This window comes from Macrobrachium nipponense, chromosome 26 (assembly GCF_015104395.2).
Source record: "Macrobrachium nipponense isolate FS-2020 chromosome 26, ASM1510439v2, whole genome shotgun sequence".
Taxonomy (NCBI): domain Eukaryota; kingdom Metazoa; phylum Arthropoda; class Malacostraca; order Decapoda; family Palaemonidae; genus Macrobrachium; species Macrobrachium nipponense.
This window is the reverse complement of record NC_087215.1, coordinates 46,505,447-46,520,026: the sequence shown is the minus strand read 5'-3', so window position 1 is coordinate 46,520,026 and position 14,580 is coordinate 46,505,447. Positions and strand designations below refer to the sequence as shown.

The window sequence follows — 14,580 nt, the reverse complement described above, 5'->3', positions numbered from 1 at the left end:
TGTTGTACTTTATCTTGACTCATTTTAATGGAAGTTTTGTTCTAGCTTTTTAGTTCTTTCTATCTGTGTACAGTTTACTGTGTATGATTCTCAGAAGCACATAAGACTTTGGGATTACTGCTGTATAAACCTTATTTCCTGTCTTTCTTACTGGATGTCAGGACTAAACATTTGTCTTTGATGAGGAAATTATGGAACATGGTGCCCATCAGATATATGTTTTTGATAAATTTGCCAAAGATGCTCAGAACAAAAGCAAGTTGGATAAGGTAGTCCCTGGTTACTGGTGGTCCAGTTTTATGAAACTTATCATGCGAAGATGATAACTGGATTTTTGGCGCCAATTTGCACCAATCCCGGGTTATCAGTGCCAATATCCAGGGGTCGTGACTACTATTATCACCGATTTTTTGGTATCAGCAATTTTGTTATTGTCACGCCATCAGGAACAGAACCCCTGCCAATAACCAGGGACTTCATTATTTTCCTCTTTTCATTCCTGAGTAAGTTTGTTTTTAACAGTTCAGTACAGTACAGCTTATAGTTGCCACTGTTGTCCTCTTGTTTTTGGTAATACTGTAGAGCATTAAATATGAAAGGAAGTACAGTATATTAATAGGATAAGACTAGAAAGATTTCTTTTTTTTATTTGACAACTGCCAAAGTTAGATTAGTCTAAACCCATCTTTACATTTGTAGTTTGCAGTTGTTGGATCTTTCTAATTTATCTGTGTCTTCCAGAGTAATGAGAAATTAAGACCAGTTCATGCAATTTTTGGAGCATTACCCCTGCAGGTTTCATGTACGTATTCATATTTCTGATATTTCTGTTGAATTAGGGTATGTTTCAGATTCATAGAATATTTATACTAGAACACAAAGATTGTTTCCTACAGCATTTGTAATTATTCTCTGAATGTTGTCTTACATTCACATATATTAGTAGGCCTTCATTGAGATTCGTGTTACTTGCTGCAAACAAAGTACTGTACTGTAAGCTCTTTGTTCATCATATATAATCAGCACTGTACAACAGCAGTAGTTTTGGTGACTCATGGCAACACTAGCAAGAATTGAAGCTTTTGATCACTATGAAAGATATTTCATATCTCTAACCATTGGGATAATGGTCTCTTAAGGGTGATGTAGTTTTTTCATAATGATAATTTGTACATGGATGTGGATAATTAAGTTTTTAGTGTATATTTATTGAGGTGTTTAATATTAGCATTCCTCATCAAGAATTAAAAATGAGGTCATTATAATCATCTGGCATTCAATGGTCATGGGAAATGTTAGGTAATGAGAAAATTTCTGGTGAAGAGGCATGAGGTTGGAATTACATGTACTACAGTGGTATATTGCACAGAAATCATATTTATCTGAGGTATTGTTAGTGCAGCTGCTTGTACTGAAACTTAGTGAATTTGGTATTAATGGGATCACAGAGTGAAGTAAAAGCGTCTTTTTGTATGAATGGAATTTGTTAATGCAAATCCCATTGGAGGATGTAGCGTGCAAATGTATGTCTGCATGCAGTTTAAGAATGTAATTTTAGAATTTTCATCTCATATCTATGTTCAACTTTTATGTTCAATGATATATCCACCAGACAAAAGTAGAGGTTGATATTTTTGTACATATACCAGAGATTCTTGTAATGAAAGCACACTTCAGGAGAAGTTGTACCCTTTTGTGTCAGTGGAGGTCTTTCTTGCCAACGGAAATATGATATTTACATGTTGGATATTGGAAGAAGGATTGCTTGTTACATTTTGCAGCATTCAAGGTATTGTTTTAGGGGGGATTAATAGAGTAATTAGGAAATAACAGACTTCTAGAGAAAATCGGTTCCAAATAAAAATGCAGTAGCATCTAACATATTTCATGGAAGACATTGATTGAATTTTGGTATTGGCAAATTAGAATGCCTTTTGTCTGTTATGGTTCAGCATATGTATTGATAAATGAAGAGCCGAAGGTCTGTACGGGGTTTCTACTTATAGCTAGGAGGAAAGAACAATCAGATGAATTGTTGGGTGAAGAGATAATTTTCTTGTAGGGTTAGATACAGAATGAATGATAGGGTTAGATACAGAATGTACTCTTCATTCATGGCTGAGGTTTGTCAGTGTCAGTTTTTTATGCGAACAGTTTCTTCTTCCACACATCTACATGGCTAGAGCAAGAAATGCCATAAACAGATTATAATATGGAATATGAGGATGGTACTGTAATTTAAAACTGTTTAGGAAAAATGACATGAATTTGAGAAAATATGAAAAACAAGAATGAAAAATTGGAACAAAAAGAAAACACATTAATAAAGTGAGTTTTAGATGAAGTAAAAGGCAAATGAAAATAAATTATACAAATATGAAATATGGGAAAACTAAAAAAAAAATTTTTAAATGAAAAATCATAACTGATAAACAAATGTACAAGTTTCTTGGGTCTGGAAACCAAGGTTTGTAATGTTAGGATGTCTTTAGTTAGGCAATTGATAATGCAGTTCCTTATAGTTGCTGTTTACTGTGATAGACTTACAAGCTAAAAAATGAAAAGAATTTACTTATTAAAGTTATACATTTTTTAACAGGTTCTTTTTAGCTCATCATATCTTACTCATCTCATAGTTGGATATTATTATCACAAAAAGTAGTGAAAACCCTGTGTTTTTATCAAAGAAGTGAAAACATTTTATAAATCAGAAAACTGTAGTTGGCTTTATGAGACTGATTCTGTCCATTTGTTGTCGTACGTACTGTAATAAATAATGAATGAAAATTATATATCTTGGGTATTTGTCCAGCATGGGTTTGAAGATGGTTTGGTTGAGAAACCTTTGCTGGGAAGAATTTGGCTGTGGATCTTTTAGGGGAAGTTTTTCTCCTCTTATTTGTGGATGTATACTTCACTTCACCTGTACTCAGGTTTTAAGATTTTTGTGAATCCTTTGATGGAATCGTAATTGGAATTGAGAATTTGGATGCATATTGCCACTTTAAGTTACTTAATGATGATTCAGATGATTTTTATTTTATTATCCTGCCATTATTGTAGACTCATGTTGTAGAGCATGCGTCTGAAGAAGGTTGATAAGATGCTCACTGAACATCAAGAATGGAAATCTTTTTCTTGATGACTTCTTGTCATTTTGTTTATCAGTTCCTGTTTCTACACTAGTCTAGGGTAGTTTTTCTATGGCAGCCCAAGACACCAGTAAGATATCTAATTTTGCCTATTAATATTATTTTTATGATACTTTCCCCTGAATGTTTCTACTTGGTAATTTGGTGTCAAATATTGAGTAAGGATAGATTTATTGATAATTCATATCAGTTATTATCTTGTTGCTCCTTGTTCATCCCTATGTTAGAGTACAGCTCATTTTATCCTTTCTTGTAGGCACTACTCTTTATTTATTTTATAACTTTGAAGCCATTCAACACAATATTACTCTTGTCTGATTGTTGGAGCTGATGAATATATGATGCTGGTATGGAAGTTGGTGATGATTGCAGGCTCAGCACCCTCCAAAGGTAACACTGATATTGGTTGTAGATATTTACTGTTAACTCTAAAGAATCTTTATTATACATGTATGAGATCCGTTGATGTAATTCTAGGCAGTGAATGCCTGCTGTAAGTGTGGTTGCAATGGTAATAATTATCCCTAGGTGTTACTGACTTTGTAGAGTAGTTTTTATTATTTTCCAGAGTAGCTTCAATCAAAGTTTCTCATTTCCTAAAATGTGTTGTAATTCTTATATGTCATTGTAATGCTAAATATTTATCTGGCATGTTACTTTGGTGAGATTACCCATAGTTGAATTGTTGGTTCATTTTTTATACCTGTGTTCATTGTAGACTTAGATTAAAATTTTGGTTGTAGGAGGTTGCTGGTTCAGCATTATTTAGGGGATTATATTTGTATTTAATCTCAACTTAAAACTTATATTTTTGCATGTGGATTATCTATAAGTATGTTGACTACTGAAAAATTATTATATCTTTATTTTACCTTTACCTTAGACCTTTTTTGTGTGTTTGAATGCTAGGGAAATCTGATCCATGATCTGGTAAGTCATTGCAGGGTGAATGAGAGAGAGAGAGAGAGAGAGAGAGAGAGAGAGAGAGAGAGAGAGAGAAGCGCTGAAAACTTTTCACAAGGAAGGGTCTTAGGAACTGCTCTTTATGTTAAGTGTTAGAGAAGTAAGGGGGATGTACATCAGAGTAGCCGTTGCAGTTACACTGGCTTTTGTTTTAACTGGAGTCCTGCAGTGTGGTTAAGAAAATGCCCTTATAGAACCCAAGACCGAAAAAGGGAAGGTGAGAAGAATGAGGAAGCAAAATGGTGGAATGTAATGCAGAAGGGAGTAATAGATTCACCATGTAAGAGAGTTAAGGATCTAAAAAAGAAAAAAAGAATATTACAGAGAAGGTGAGGTTATACATAGAAGGAAAGTCTGATAAATGTGGAAGAGGTTGTTCAGCATAATTTTGTGTACTTCTCAGAAAAAAAAAGTTATAACCAGCATTCCTGAAGGTTTTCTTTGATTGGTAGGATTATGGTTAGTCAGGATCTGCCCATCACACTATTTCTTTATGTACCCACATTTGTAAGACTTTTATTGTTAATCTTAGTTTTATTGATAACTACCGTATTTGTATGCCAGTCATTGAGGATGTGATCCCATTTTTTTGCATTTGTGTGATAAGATCATGCAAAAACTAATATCATTCTTTTTTCATACATTTGAAGGTTAATTTATAACAGTGAATATTTTTTTCAAGAAACTACTGGCTGCTAAATGACATTGTTGAAATGGCTCATTCCTATTTTATATTGTTTTTTATGATATACTATGTTGATTTTAGTATCTTCATCATCAATTTTCTCAATAGAGTTCAGTAATGTTCAATGTCATTGATCCGGTGCTATGAGTGATCCGTACTTTGGAGTCAGCCTTGTGTATTTTCTCCTTATGGCATTCTTGTGACCTCATTCAGTAGGGCTGCCAAGGAAAAATGTAAACCTTTTTATTGCCTCATATTTTGATGTGTCAGACTCATTTACTAATTGCTTCGTCTGTGCTAAGGTGTAAAAAGTTTGTGAGCTTGTGCATCATGCTTAGAAAAGTATTTATGTGAAATACCAACTATTGTGTGGCTAAATTATTCAAAAATAACTTACTATAGCTTATTTATATTGGTGTGTGCCATTGATTTAAGTAATAAAGAATAGAGGAATGAAGCTTCTATTAAGTGAATGGTTTGTATCAAGAAGACAAAATTTCTTTGAAAAATACTTCCCCCCCCCCCCCCCCCATTGGGATACTACTGTATTTACGAGAGTGTGGATTCACTGATGTTCCCTAGCAAAATGGATTTATTCAGCAAGCAGTGTTCTTGGTTGCTCGCAATAAGTTATCTGCCTTTATACCAATTGTTCATTCAGATCCATACACTATATCCATGACTTAATTTTTTAAATGAATCTTACCTCTCTATTATGGTAGTTGTAACTTCTGCATCAGGTGGAAGGATGAAAGAGTTTAAAAACTAAATATTTACCCATAATAGAATTGTTTAATTTGAAATATGTATTGTTCCATCCCTTTTGGGTGATTCAAGCATCTGTTGTTGATCATTCAGTTTTTTCACTGTCGTCAGCCAGTGAGGATGTATTGGAGTGTTTACTTTTGCAGCATTAGTGATTATATTGTTTTCTGAATTATGAGTTTTGCCTTGGTTTTTGTCAATATATAGGATGTCATCCCAAGAGGGTAAAGACAAATTGTTTTGAGTCTGTAAGGTACAAGAGTGTATAGCCAACTTTACTCTTCAGTTTATGATGGTCACAACATATGTTAAATGTAAGAACAAAAATTGTTCTTTTTACGATCGCTGTGATCAGTGTATTGTCTGGCCAGATGAAGTAATGAGTATGTTTAAAGTAGAAGCAGATGAGAGAAGCAGATAAGAAGAGAGAAAGACAGAAAAAGATTCTTCTAACACTAGGATAGGCAGTTAGGTTATAGGTAAGAGTTTCTCTTCCTTTTACGGTCTGTCAGATAGCAGCTCTTCCTTCTCTCCCTGTTTTCCTTGTAATGCTTCTTCATATTATTTTGTCTCCTCTCAAACCTTCCCTGTACCATTCAGGATATGAGGTTTGGCAAATAAGAAGCCACCAATGTATTTAGTTTTAGGGCTGCATTTAAAGTTTATGGAGGTAACCTCTTGGACACTTGCTACTTTACCAGCCCAGTTGAATCATCTTTTTTTGTTTTCCCCCCTTGCGAAAGAGGAAATGCCAACACTCACCCTCTCTCTTAGCCACTCCTTGTGACATTCCTACTGTTTGGGGTATACAGACAAGCGGGATATATCTGGGAGTGGAAACGGTTTGTACCCATTGTCAGCTTCCTCTGGCCAACCTGGTATGTGTCATATACAGGTTGGTGATTGGTTGCTGAAAGATGCATGCAGCAAAATCAAGCGAAGTTCGCATAGGCATGAGGTAGATATGTTGGGTAATGATAAGCGCACTCACTTAGTCCCCAGTTATCGGTGGGGATTCTGTTCCGACGACTTGATGATAAGCGAAAGTCACTGATAAAGGAGAATTGGTGATTTTCGGTGCTTAATGGTCCGATAACCAGATTTTGGCATCAATAACCAGTTAATGGTGCATCTGTTAGGTATGTATCATTGCAGTACTCTATTATCGGTGCCAATAACTGGAAATCGGCACATTTCAGCGAAAAAATTTTTTGGCGCTAGACAAGCGCCATAACTGGATCGCCAATAACCATGGCTGCCAATAACTGGGGAGTGCCTAGTGTTTGCCTGTTTGACAAGCGAATACCTCTTTGATTGCTACTATCTCAGTAGCAGATTAGACTGGATCATCTTCCCCTTCTTTAGGTTTTTGATGTAGTCTGATTCGGCTGTTTCAGTTTTACCTTCCAGTGAACTTGGTGGCAGCGCAGGATAGTGTTGAATGTATACTGTACAAGCAACCTCTGTTTTATGCACAAATGATACCTTGGTGCTGAGGTACAAGACAGTGCCAATCATTCCTCTTGTATGGAGCAGGTTTTTTTTTCAAGTTAAGTATTTTATAGGGAAGTTGAAAACTCCCTCTTCTCTAGGACCAGCAGTATTTTATAGAGGAGTTGAAAACTCCCTCATCTCTGGGACCAGGAGGTTCTACTACTGCCACCCCTTCTCAGGATTTTCTTCTGATGAGCCTAAGATTTCAATTGGATTCTGGTGTTGAAGAAGTGAAGGTAGTGTAATCATCTTTTCAGAGACTGATTAAGGTCTGTGCTAGCAGTCTCTGAAATACTTTGGTCTGCCAGTCCGTTTCCTTGTCATTAGTTCGTCACATGGGAGGTTTATTTGCGCATCAGGGATTGAGCGTATGAGTCTAATCAGTCTCCTCATTCTAGATTGCTGTCATCTACAAAGTTGATCCTTGCTTCCTTTCCTGAACTTGCTTTGAACCTGCACCTTCTGATTCTACTGGTCTAGTAGCACAGAGGTTTGGCTGCTTTTTAAGACAGGTTTTTTTGTCATGGGCATTTCAGACACTTTTAGCATTAGTACCAAGCTCCACTTAGGCATCAGCATTTCCTTGGGCATTACCTGCCACATTCTTGGCTTTCAGACGCATTCTGTATTAATGCCAGCATCTCCACAGGCGTTAACTGGGCATTAGAGTCAGCTGCCACATTGTCAGTACTTCAGACACTATTTGTGTTAGCGCCAGTGTCTCCTGGAGTGTTAACTGGGCACTGGGTCCACCCGCTACATTGTTGGCACTTCGAATGATTTTGGTACTGACACCAGTGGCTCTTCTGGCATTAACTGGATGTTAGCCCCAGCTGCCGCATCATAGGCGCTTCAGACACTTTTGGTGTTGGTGCCAGTGTCTCCTCAGGCATTAACTTGGCATTAGCACCAGCCACCACATCATCGGCACTTCAGACACATTCAGCATTGGAGTCAGTCTCCTCAAATGTTAACTGGGCACTAAGCTGCAGCCACCACATTGTCAATGCTTCAGATGTTTTCGGCATTAGCTCCAGTGTTTAACTAGGGCTTCAACACCAACCACCACATCATCAGCCCTTCAGATGCTTTTTGTGTTAGTGCCAGCTTCTAATTAACCATTAACCAGGCATTAGCTCCAGCCACCACAGCGTTGGTGCTTCAGACACTTTTGATGTTAGCACCAGCATCTCCATGGGCATTTTCCAGGCGTTAGTCCCAGCTGCCACATTGTCAGCACTCCAGACTTTTGGAGTCAGCCACCACTTCATCAACGTGGGAAAGTACTAGCACAGAGTTCCTCTGCTTGGATAGAACATGTTCTGACTCCCTGGGGGAATCTTTACACTTCTTTACAATGCAAAGGTTGACCGCCTAGAAAATTTATATGCTTTACTCACATCTTCAGTCTCTGGGTCAGAACCAATGTTATTGTGCAACACCCATTCATTATTTGCTGTAGGATTTGGCTTTGGGCTCAGTCATGCAGGAGTTGGAGAAGTAGACTCCAGGGAGTTGTTTTGTCACTCACAAGTGTTGAGTTGCCCTTAACCAAAGCAACAGCCTGCATTTTTATGTTGGTGCAAAGTGCCAAGAGAAGGAGTGTTATGGCACTCCCTTCCTTTTCCAGGGTCCCCTAGTGAATTGACTGTTAGTTTACCTGTCCTGCCTACACTACAGGGAAAAGCTCCAGATTTTGCTGTGAGATGTAGGTTTTCTTTTGCATGGGATAGTAGAATTTGCTGCAGAGTTAGCTCTGGCATCTATAATTGTCCGTTTTTGGTATTGATGCTTCAGGAGTGATAGAGACCAGCACTGAATGCCTCAAAGCAAACCTTTCTTCCTTTGCTGTTTGCCTTAGGTACTCCATTTACTCTGGAGGTGACAAGTATGGTTTTAGTAGCAATTCATAGGAAGATTGGATGCAGTCTGTAAACATGCTGGAGGCTAATTTCCTCTGTGCTACTCCCCAAGTTTTTACGGTGCGTCCTCGAATTATGGCGGGGGATCTGTTTCGGTGCTGCGCAATGAGGTGATTTCCACCGTAATTCAGTTTTCGCCATTAACAGCACTTTAACAGCACTCATGGCATCGTAACTCGAATTATGGTGTTGCAACATGATATGGCATCAAGTTAAGCACTGTAAGCACCATTAACTTTATGCTTATTCTTGCCGTTAGCACTGTCAACAGCACTAAAAAAGCGCCAGATCGAATCGCCGTAAGTTGGTGGCAACATAAGTTGAGGACGCACTACAAGAATCCTCTCCTAGTTGGGCAAGTTGACTCACTTGTTGCTCCTCTTTCTAGACAGCTCTTTGAGTCTAGTGGACAGCCAAGGAGAAGCCTGAGGGCAAAGTTAATCTTCTAAATTAGTAAGTCTGTGGGGAATATCAATAAATATTCCAGATAGCTGTCTCTGCTGAGACAAATGCCTTTTGTAGAGAAAGTGGAACCAGTTTAAGGGTGAGGTCAATCCAATTCTTTGCCACAGGATTCTACTTTTGTCTGACAGTTCAGGATCCAAAAGCTTTGGCAGTAGACACATGCTGTTGGACTGGTTTTATCTAGATGTTTGTACTTTTCCCCCTTTGACTGATTCAAAGAGTTATGACCAATTCTGACTAACAGAAAATTCATGTTGACCATGGTGACTGCATGGTTGCCATGCAGGGAATGGCAACAAAATTTCCTATCTCAGAACCTCCCCATGCTTCAGCTGGCCGTGTGCAGACCCTTGATTGTCTCTTGTGAATGAGAGGTTTTCCCAAGGAGTATAGATCAGTAATTAGTTCCAGAAGGCAATCGACTAATACACTGCACAAGATTCAGTGGTCAGTCTTTAGAGCTTGGTACTTTTGCAATAGGATTTCTTGGCCCATACCTCTATAATAACCTAGAGAAGTTCTTTATTCATTTACGATACACTAAAGATATGTTTGTTCATGCTACTGATGGCTATTGCTTCACGTTAATCTCTGTGTTGAGGCATTCTGGTTTGGCACTCTCTGCTAACCTGTACATTAAGGAATCCTTCCGTTCCCTCAATATAGTTGGGACTTGATGTAATGCTGAAGTGTTTAAGTATGCCTCCATTTAAACCCTTAAATTCAGGTGTACTAAAAGATTTGATGGTTAAAACTGTGTTTTCAGTTTACAGTCAGGGAACTCCATGTCTCTTCTTGCAATGTGGACTTTACTTCACAAAAACAATAATTTTATTGTTGCTCTTCTTCAGGGCAAAGAATGAATGTTGAGTCTGGATTGTCCTTTTATTTCCAGTCTGTCTTCTTTGGTGCCAGATGGGAAAAATCCTCCCTATGTCCAGTCACAGCAAGGTCTCCAAGGGCAAAGGACTATGGACTTCAGACAGTGATATAAACCAGATTGACCTATGGCAAGAAAATCCATGGCGCCTCTGTTTGAGAACCTGGTTAAGGAAGCACACACTAATTTTGATCCTTCTTTCTTACCACTCCTGAAGGTAAACTTCATGGTGAGAGCAGTGACAACTACCTTCAGTCTCCAGCCTTGAGTGTTGTCATTGCAATTCAGTGGAGATGTAACTCCATATTCACATCGCACTAATTGAGAGATGTAGAGCGTCAGTATAAATCATGCAGAGCACTATCACCCTCCTGAATGGAGTATGAAGGTGCCTATTTTGAGATAAAGAGAAGAGCCTTCATTCATTGACCATCTTTGCTCAGCTGACCTAGGCAGAAGGTCTTTAGTCCTACTTTCTTCCAAGTGAGAGTGGTATCCCTTTCAAGGAGCCTCCAGCATCTTTCAGAGGTCCTTGTGGTCTAATGAGTTAGTCCTCCCCCTCCCTGGTAACAATACCAACAGATGGATTCTAATCCCTGGTAAGAAGCATCTTATTCATGGTCGAATTTTGTTTCCTTGTGGGTGGTCATAATTTGTCCTTGCACCTTTTCCCACCTCCTTTACTTCAATGTGCAAAGAAGCTATCATAAAAGAGGTAGATTAATTTAAAAACTAGAAATTTTTGTAATAAAATTTATTTTTTAACTGCTTACCTCACTGCTATGTAGTAACCCACCAACCTCCCTCCCCATTCATGTGAACTTTGAAAAAACTGAATGGTAAACAATAGATGCATGAATCAATCACTCAAAAGGGATGGGTCGATGAACTGTTCAAACCAAGCGATCATATTCATTTTTTAGTTTTAACACTATCGTTCACCAGCCTGACATGGGAATTACAGCTTTTATAAAGGGTGGTAAGTATTTAAAAAAATAGATTTTATTACAAATTTTTTTTATTTTATGAAGCAAACCTAGCTTGAGAAAATGGCCCTTAACTTTCTTGATTATTAATTATATAGTTACTTAGTTGAAATGCATTACCACCTAAGAAAATCTTATTTCAAACTATAATATTTCATACATTTGCATTGTGAATATGTATGATTTTGGTACATATTGATCTTCTGAAGCAAGAAGATTCGAATGATGGAGCTCCCTTATAGAATCTGAGATTAGATGTAATGAATGAGAGGACAAATGAGTATTTTGAGCATACAGCACTTTTATACCATGTATGTTGAACATCTGTCATGATCTTGGTAATTTTTGACTTAGCTTAATTTATATCCAACATTAATTAGTAGCTTGTATAAAACTGCTTTGTGCTGCTCATATGATATAATGCACTAATTTTGTTTAAGAGTAATGTATGTGATATTTTATTAATTGTTTTTGAGTTTCTCAAGTTTTCTAAATAGAGGTAGACCATTGACTTTCTGGCATCCTTAGTTCCTGAGCCACACCAGCTTTTCTTTTTCCACATCAGTGATGGTTCCTTCTTGGCAACACACACTAAAACAAATATTAATTATAAACTAAATAAATGAAACACAGGTATAAATGACACAAGTTTATTGATATTTTACTGTACAGGTTCCTGTTTCAGTATCAATATAAAAAAAAAATCTCAACAGATGCCTAGCACTGGGACCACCAGATCATTCAGTGCTGAAAAAAAGAAACCCACACCAGGAGCTTGGGATCAGAGGGGTCGACCCTGTATTAAATAACGCACTCTACAAAGGCGTGCATCCTTCAAATAATTACCTCTACTGGACTAGTTTTCCTGCATCTGTCCATGCCTGCGTAATCGTTTGCTCAATATTAGTCCTATATTATGATTCAGCAAGACATTCTCAATTGCTAATACTGTGCAGTACGTATATGCATATTTATAGCAGTTCTTACCAAATCCTTTTTCTGAAGATTTACCAGATATAGGCAAAATTAGCAAATAATGTAAATATTTGACAATCACCGCCAGGATTAACAAAGTAAACAAACAGAATGATTGCTGGAACACAGTGCCATCTGTCAGCACCCAGAAAACTAGTAGTCTAGTGGTGGGTGGAATTTTAAGGTTTTGATGGGCATTTTAAAGTTACATTTGTAATTTTGTCTGGTTTAAAAGAGATTCTGGACCAGCAACTACCAGAAAATCAATGGTCTACCTGTACTGTATTTAAATAATCTTATTTTAGTTGGATTATTTTGGTTTGATTAATAAAGCAGACAACTGCAAAATTATTTATCAAGCATTTTATGAATTCTGAATATCACACATCACATCTCTTTAAGTTGAGGGGCATGGTTTGGATGTGATTGTTATAGAGTTAACTAAACTTTGTGTGCAATATAGCTCATTTTGTTTTGAAATACAAAAGCTGTCACAGTCCTGATGAAACTCTTCTACCTGCAATAGTCACATAGTCACCTGAACAGTCAAAGCATTGAGCTTCAGGTCATTCATTAGCCAGATAACTACATTTTGTATTCATAGGTATGGGAAGGTTTTGTTGTGATGCTTCCAATCCCAAATTCTGTTGTAGATTTAAAAGAAATTTGCATTTTGGATAAAACAGTCATAAGAAAAGGCAAAATTTGTTTTGAATAATTAAATTTGCATTTAAAAACTGACCTAAAACAGGTGTTCATTTCCTCTACACTGGAGGTTTTGTAAGTTGAAATTTTTTTTTTTGTAAGTTGATATTTTTTTTGTATTCTGAAAGTTTACAGTGATTAATAAATACTCTTATTTTTATAATTTTATGTAAACTCAAGATGTTTCTTTTTCTGGAGCTTACATGAATAAATAAATGATAAATCTTAATTATGGGGGAGTGTTGGCTTAATATTCTGCTTATGTAATGGGAATCTGACATGGTGCCTGTGCTCTAATGGCCCATTCTCTTCTTTTATATAATTACAGTATATATAGTACAGCTTGTGTACATTAGAAGTCTTTAAACGTAGCTGTGATATAGATTGTTGTCTGTATTGATTGCATTAGTGGTTCATTTCACTTTAATTCTTTAAAATGCTCACAATTTTAAACTACCCATAAAGAAATATGGTCTTTATTAGGGCAATCTTAGAGCCACGCTGAGACATCAGAACCTTTGTTAGTCTGTAATTCACTTGTACTTGTTTTCAGAAGTATTTCTTTATAATCTTCCCATATTTTTTTTACATGTATTTGGTTGGTAATGAACAAATTAAAGCTACTAGTCTGTCGTGGTTGAAAATTTTTATATTTGCACTACAGCATATACATTATTATATGTTAGTTCATGATAATTCTTTATAAGTTAAAAGCCATGTTCAGTATTGTAGTTTACAACACTGAATATGTAAATCATATTTTTCTGTAAAGTTGATTGTAATTTGTGCTTTTCGTATAGGTAACACGTACTGTACATAGATATATATATTTGTGTTTATAATTTATTCAGTTTAGTAATACTAAATGATTATTATTATTTCATCTTATCCTTTTGATCTGAGTTGGGATAAGAAGTAACCAAATGAAAGGCAAACAACCCAGCCCAAACAAGAGAGAAATGAGGTTCACACCCCAGGGGCTATAAGTAGGGAGATGCCTTTGCATTCCACTCCTTTAGAAGCATTCTGTTTATTATAGAGTGATTCTTAGTGAAGTACAGACAAGCTTGTTACTAATCCCATAAATATAATGGATCAAATCTCACTGAGTGTTTTGCTGTCCTTTGGTCATGTTGATGTTGTCATCATCTATTCTACTCCATCACCTAAGACTCAGTGACCCTTGTCCTTGGATGAGAAACTTTAGAGAGCAACTACTTTGGTCGAACTCATAACTTGGCCTTAACCAGTTGTCAGGATCAACCCTTTGTTGCTGATGCACGTTAGTTGAACATAGGTTAGATTAGTCATTAATATGATGAAAAATGTGGAGAGACTGAATGCCTCTATGCCTGTAGAGTGATGCAAAAGAATTATGACAAACCTTGCCCCTATGCTGGGTCTGATCTCAATATATTATATTAAGAATATTTGCTAAGAGCTGGCCGATGTACATAATCTGGGTAAGGAAGGTCATTTTTCAGTATAAAGTGACTTTTATTTTGCTTTGTATAAGTTAAATACATATGGTGAGTAATAGCCATACAGGTTTGAGTCATAGCATACAAGGCTTCATATTTCTTCAGTG

At 36.8% G+C, this 14,580-nt stretch overlaps 1 protein-coding gene across 1 annotated transcript in view; it reads left to right on the top strand.

The window, feature by feature from the left end:
• LOC135200254 (ras-related protein Rab-4B-like) overlaps positions 1-14,097 on the top strand; it is an 80,066-nt gene extending 65,969 nt beyond the window's left edge. Inside the window, exon 6 of the mRNA XM_064228725.1 lies at positions 1-14,097. This exon is cut by the window's left edge and continues 582 nt beyond it. The gene's annotated coding sequence lies outside the window, so the exon portion shown is untranslated.
• The last annotated feature ends 483 nt before the right edge of the window (positions 14,098-14,580 follow it).